Genomic DNA, 6,358 nt, shown 5'->3' on the forward strand with positions numbered 1-6,358 from the left:
ACTCTTTCCTGCATCAGTTTTTCTCAACTTTGGTTCTTTTTTGTTTTGGAGAGGTTTCTGCCACAGGGAGTGTGCATTCGCCAGAAAGAGAGAGACAGAGAGACAGAAAGCAAGAAATCACACACACACACACCCCAGGGGAGATGACCACGCCACAATCGCTTCTTCTCCGTTCTCCTTTCGGGATCTTGGGCATGCACGCACATGCGCCCAGCATGAGTTTAAGCCGCCGGGTCCAGGACCCGAACCGCAGTCGACTACATGGGAGTCCAGCAACATAGCCATTATGCTAACTGCTGGTCCCTCAACTCTGGTTCTTGACACTGGTTCTTTTTTTTTTTAATTATTATTTATTTAATTTTATTTATTAATTCATTTATTTTAATGACGATACCAGAGAGAAGAGAAGGAAAGTGAGAAAGCACGCCACCAGGTCCAGAACTTGAACTGCGGTCAGCCATTTGGGAATGTCCAGCACCTTAACCATACCGCCTGCTGGTCCCTGACACTCTGGTTTTTGACACAGATCTTCTGTCCCCTAAACTTACTCTGTTCAATTCTACTTCTTCATTTGAATCTGTGCTGTTCTACTTAGCATGCCTTTTCCCCCTTATAATTTTAATCTTTCTGAAAATAAGTCTATCTATACTTGTCACCTCTCTGAAGCTTTCATCCACACACCCTTGAAATGCCATCAAACTTCATTCAAACACCAGTTAACTACTGTTCATATAACATCTACTACTTTTATTTTAGTTTCGTTTTTTGAGATTTTTGCTATAGGTCCTGTGTGCTTGCCAGAGAGACAAAAAGCAAGAAATCACTCCTGGGGGGATGGCCACGCCATAATCCCTTCTCTAAGGGGTGGTGGCCACACTACAGTCCCTTCTCCTCAATTCTCCTCTCAGGATTTTGGGCATGCATGCATACGTGTCTGGCATGAGGTTTAAGCCACTGGGTCCTGTGTTCAAACTGTGATCAGCTACATGGGAATCCAGAGACGTAACCATTATGCCATCTGCTGGTCCCCATATCTACTACTTTTAGATCAAGAGTTATATTAATTTTTTTGTTTGGTATGTGCAAGGCACTGTATTCACATAAATTTGTCTTAACTGTGCAAGGAGAAACTACATTTAGAGTGTGAGGACCATTTCTTTCTTTCTCGTTTTTTTTTTTGAAGAGGTTTTTACTATAGGGCACGTGCGCTCGCCAGACAGACAGAGAGAGACAGAGAGATAGAAAGCAAGAAATCACCCCCCCAGGGGGGATGGCCATGCTGCAATCCCTTCTCCATTCTCCTCTTGGGATCTTGGGCATGCACGAACACGCGCCCGGCGTGAGTTTAAGCCACCAGGTCCAGGACTCGAACCACAGTCGACTACGTGGGAGTCCAGCGACATAGCCATTACGCTAACTGTTGGTCCCTTTTATTTTTTTCCATTTCAATTCCTTCACAACTCCTGCTATAAAGTATTTACAACATACCCAGGAGCCAACAGGTGGCATGGTGGCAAGACACTGGACTTCCACATGGTTGATCATGGTTCAAGTCCCAGACCTGTTGGCTTGCTTTCTAACTTTCTCTCTTTCTGGTGGCAGATGTTCCCTATCGCAAATTAAACAATAATAACATAATTAAATAATTCTTTTTTGAGAGAGAGATTTTTGCTATAGGGCGTATGTGCTTGCCAAAGAGACAGAGAAGAAAGTGAGAAATCATCACCCAGAGGAGATGAGATGGCCACACCACAATCCCTTCTCTTCCATTCTGCTCTCAGGATTTTGGGCATGGATGTACATGTGTCCAGCATGAGTTTCAAGTGGCTTGGTCTGGGAAGTGCAGTAGACTATGTGGGAGTCCAGCGACGTTACTGCTATGCCATCTGCTGGTCCCAAATAATTAAATAATTCTCAAAGAAAAATAAGTACAACATACCCACACAGACATAGCCACATTAAAGCAATGCTCTTAAGATGTTCTGATTACTAGATTTTGCTCATTTTAGATACTGGAACTTTATACATTTAAATGATAAATATGACTACTGTCGAAAACATGTAACAAGTTATCCCAAATCTAGTAGCTTAAAACAAATACTTCCTCAATTTCTGTGGGTCAAGAATTCAGGAGTGGCATAGCTGGGCTGTTCTGTCGCAGGGTGTTTCATGAGGTGGCTGTCAAGCTATTGGCTGAGTCTACAGTTACCAAAAGGCTGTTTCTGAGACAGCTTACTCACATGACTGCTGACAGGAGGCCTCAGTTCCTTGCTGCATAAGTCTATCTGCTGCTTGGATGTCATGGTGTGACAGCTGGCTTTCCAAGAGAGTGAGCAAGGAGGAAGTCGCAATACCTTCTATGATATCATTTCAGAAGATGCAAATCATCACTTTTCTTTCTTCCTTCTGTTAGAAGTGAGTCACCCAATCCAGCCCATGTTCATAGAAAGGAACTGGACTCCACCTTTTGGAAGAAGTGCCAAAGAATTTGTGAACATATATTAAACTACCATGGGATATTTAATTATTTTAAGTATGTTCATTATAGAAAAATTAGAAATATAGACAAGAAAAAATCACTTTAAATTATACTATCCAATGGATTACATAACTACTTGGGTATATATTATTCCAGTCTTCAAAATATATATGAACTTTCTCTAAAAACAACTATGGAGCCCACCAGAGGCATAGTGGTCCAAACAGATGGATTCCATATGGCCTACTGTGTGGATCTAGGAGCTGCTTTCTCACTTTCTCTCTCTCTCTGTCTCTTTGGCAATTGCACATGCCCTATAGCAAAAATTGCTATAAAGAAAAAACCCTATATGTAACTGCTTTCACTTCATATATTTTCTATGTCAAAATTCATAACATTTCTAATGGCTGAATACATTTCATTTTATGTATGTATCAGAACCTATTTAACTAATACTTTTTTTAAAATTATTCATTTAATTTTATTCATTCATTTATTTATTTTAATTTGACTAGAAAGAGGGAAAGTGAGAAAGCAAGACACCAAGTCTGGGACCTGAATCATGGTCAACCATATGGGAGTATCCAGCACCTTAACCACCATGCCACCTGATGATCCTCCATATTTAACTAATTCTAACAGGGACCAGCAGATGGCGTAATGGTTACATCACTGGACTCCCATATAGTCAACTGTGGTTTGAGTCCCAGACCCGGCAACTTGAAACACACCGGGGATGTGTGCATGTGTGCCCAAAAACCCAAGAGGAGAATGGAGGAGAAGGGATTGTGGCATAGCCATCCCCCCTGGGGGATTAATGTCTCACTTTCTGTCTCTCTGTGTCTGTCTCTCTGGTGGGCACACACACCCTAAGGCAAAAACCTCTCAAAAAAAAAAAAAAAAACACCTTAACTAATTCTACATTGTAGAACACAGGTTACAAGTTTTCCCTATTTTGAGGACCAGCAGGTGGTGTGGTGGTTAAGGTGCTGGACACTCCCACATGGCTGACCACGGTTCAAATCCTGGACCTGGCAGCTTGCTTTCTCACTTTCTCTCTCTCTCTCTGTTTCTCTCTGGTCAAATTAAAATAAATGAATGAATAAATAAAATAACTTAAAAAAAAGTTTTCCCTATTTTATACATTTTCTTAAATGAACATCTCTACAGCTAATTTCTTTCCATGATCACAACTGTTTCTTAAATTCTTATATTCCTAGAAATGGAATTTCTGGAATGTAGTCTGCATAATTTAAAAACTTCTGATTCGTATTGCTTAATATGAACAGAATTCTTACTATAATCAATACATTCTGCCAAAAGATAGTTTATCTATATAATGCCTGCAAAATTTCTTTGTTCAAATTTTGATCACTGTAGCATGGCATTCTCTTTTGAAAAAGCAATGTAATACACTGTAAAGTTATATGTAACTCAATGTAATATAAACAAGATTATGATATAAATAAATTTTAAAAAACTGAACACAATAACAAAAAGTAAATTCTAAATCACATGGTATTCGTAAAAAAAAAAAAAATCTTTTTGATTACTGTAAGTGAATTTGTTGAGAATGACCAAAATTGTCATGGAATGAGAAGCTGTTATATAACTTTTACTAGAGAGTGAATTTCGGCACACCTATAACTGATAATAGGGCAGAATTCTGTATTTATTTTCAAGTTCCATTTTTGTCTTTAGCTTTAACTTTTTACATGTTCTTATTTCCTTTTGGTAATTTATCTTGGAAACCATTAAACATCAATATAGAAGATTCCTCACTCTTTTTTTTTATAGTTTGTGAATGTACCATTTTTTTTTAAATGTATTTTGTTTTACGACCTTTTTTTTTTTTTTTGAGAGGTTTTCGCTATAGGGCACATGCGCTCGCCAGACAGACAGAGACAGAGAGATAGAAAGCGAGAAATCACGCCCCAGGGGAGATGGTCACACCGCAGTCCCTTCTCCTCCATTCTCCTCTCGGGATCTTGGGCACGCACGCACACGCGGCCGGCATGAGTTTTAAGCCACCGGGTCCGGGATGCGAACCGCAGTCGACTATGTGGGAGTCCAGCAATATAGCCATTACGCTAACTGCTGGTTCCCACAACCTATTATTTTTAATTCACCATAGAGAGAGGGAAAGTGAGAAAGCAAGTCACCAGTTCTAGGACTCAAACCAGGGTCGATCATGTGGGAACCTTAACCACCATGCAACCTGCTGACCTCTGTACCACAATTTTTTATTTCTTTTACTTCCTTCCTTTTTAATTTTATTTATCATTATCGTTAATTTTTATTTGACCAGAGCAAGACACAGAGAGAGAGAGAGAGTAAGAAAGCAAGCTGCCAGGTCTGGAACTCAAACCGCAGTCAGCCATGTGGGAGTCCAGCAGCCCCTAACCACCACGCCGCCTGCTGGCATCCACAATTTTTTAACCTGTAATCTCCAGATGGGAATTTAGATTATTTCTAATCTCTTACTATAACAAAATAACTACAAATATTCTTCCAGTTTAGGAAGTGATGACTTAAGCTAAGTATGATTCAAATTGCCTCTGTTCTGGTCTAGATTCCTTGAAAGTTCTCCTAACTCTAAATTCTTTTTGTGCTAGGATGTGTCCTTTATAAGGTTCCTTTTCTCCATCTCTGCTTATGAACTGTCTAAAACCAAGTACAATCTTATCATTGTAAAGCATCATCTCTTTAAGAAGTTATGTGAAAATAACCTAAGACTTTTATCATGGAAGATATTTGCATTATTTACCCTTCAGTTTCACATACATTCTGCTGTTGCTGGGGCATGGTAAGGCTGTTTTAAACTACCCTACCTCTGGTAGAAGGGGGAAATGTCTGACTGACATCCAAGCGGAAATGGAGATTCCACAGTTCTTCCTCTCCTTCATTAACCTCATCCCACCTCTAAGGACTTTACCCTGAAGTGGGGTATGAATTGCCACTAGCTAGCTTTTCCCTTACTGCAGTAGTTCTAACTGCTGTTGTTAAAAACATTTCACACCAAGTACCATTAAGCACCGACCCATAGTGCCTTTGCAACTGCAAAGGAATGCTGTTGCAAAGGCACTATGGCATTCCTCTTCCTGGAATGCTGCTAACCTTCACAAACACATGGTTTACTTTCTTATACCTTCAAGGGCTCTTTTCAAATGCTCCCCTCTTCAAAGAGTCCTGCTCTGTCTAACCTCTAACTTTTTATCTTTCTCTCTCTGCTTTTTCTTCCCCACTACCTGATCTACAATATATAGCTGTATGTCTCCCTTCCTTGAAATTAAATTCCATGAGGGGCTAGCAGATGGCATAACGGGTACATCGCTGACTCCCACATGGCTGGCTGTGGTTCAAGTCCCAGACCTAGTGGCTTGAAAATCACACTGGGTACGTGTCCAAGTGTGCCCAAGATCCTGGGAAGAGAATGGAGGAGAAGGGATTGCAGCATGGGTATCCCCCTGGAGGGAATTTCTCACTTTCCCTCTCACTCTCTTTTCCCAGTGAGTGCACACATCCTAAGGCAAAAACCTCTCCAAAATAATAAATAAATAAATAAATAAATAAATAAATTCTGTGAAGACGGAATCTTATTTTATTTGGTGCTAGCTAGTCGTTCAGTAAATTTCTGTTGACTTGTTTATTTTTAGAGGTTTTTGCCTTAGGGCATATGCCCTTGCTGAGGAGAAACAGACACAGTAAAAAGGAAAGTAAGAAATCATCCTCTGGGGGCATGGCCAGGCAATCCCTTCTCCTCCATTCCCCTCTTGGGATTTTGGACATGCATGCACACGCAACCTGGTGTGAGTTTTAAGCTGCCAGGTCTGGGACTCGAACTTGATTGCCTGCATAGGAGTTAAGCCACACAAACAT

The sequence above is a fragment of the Tupaia chinensis genome, unplaced genomic scaffold (assembly GCF_000334495.1).
Source record: "Tupaia chinensis unplaced genomic scaffold, TupChi_1.0 Scaffold000231_1, whole genome shotgun sequence".
NCBI lineage: Eukaryota > Metazoa > Chordata > Mammalia > Scandentia > Tupaiidae > Tupaia > Tupaia belangeri.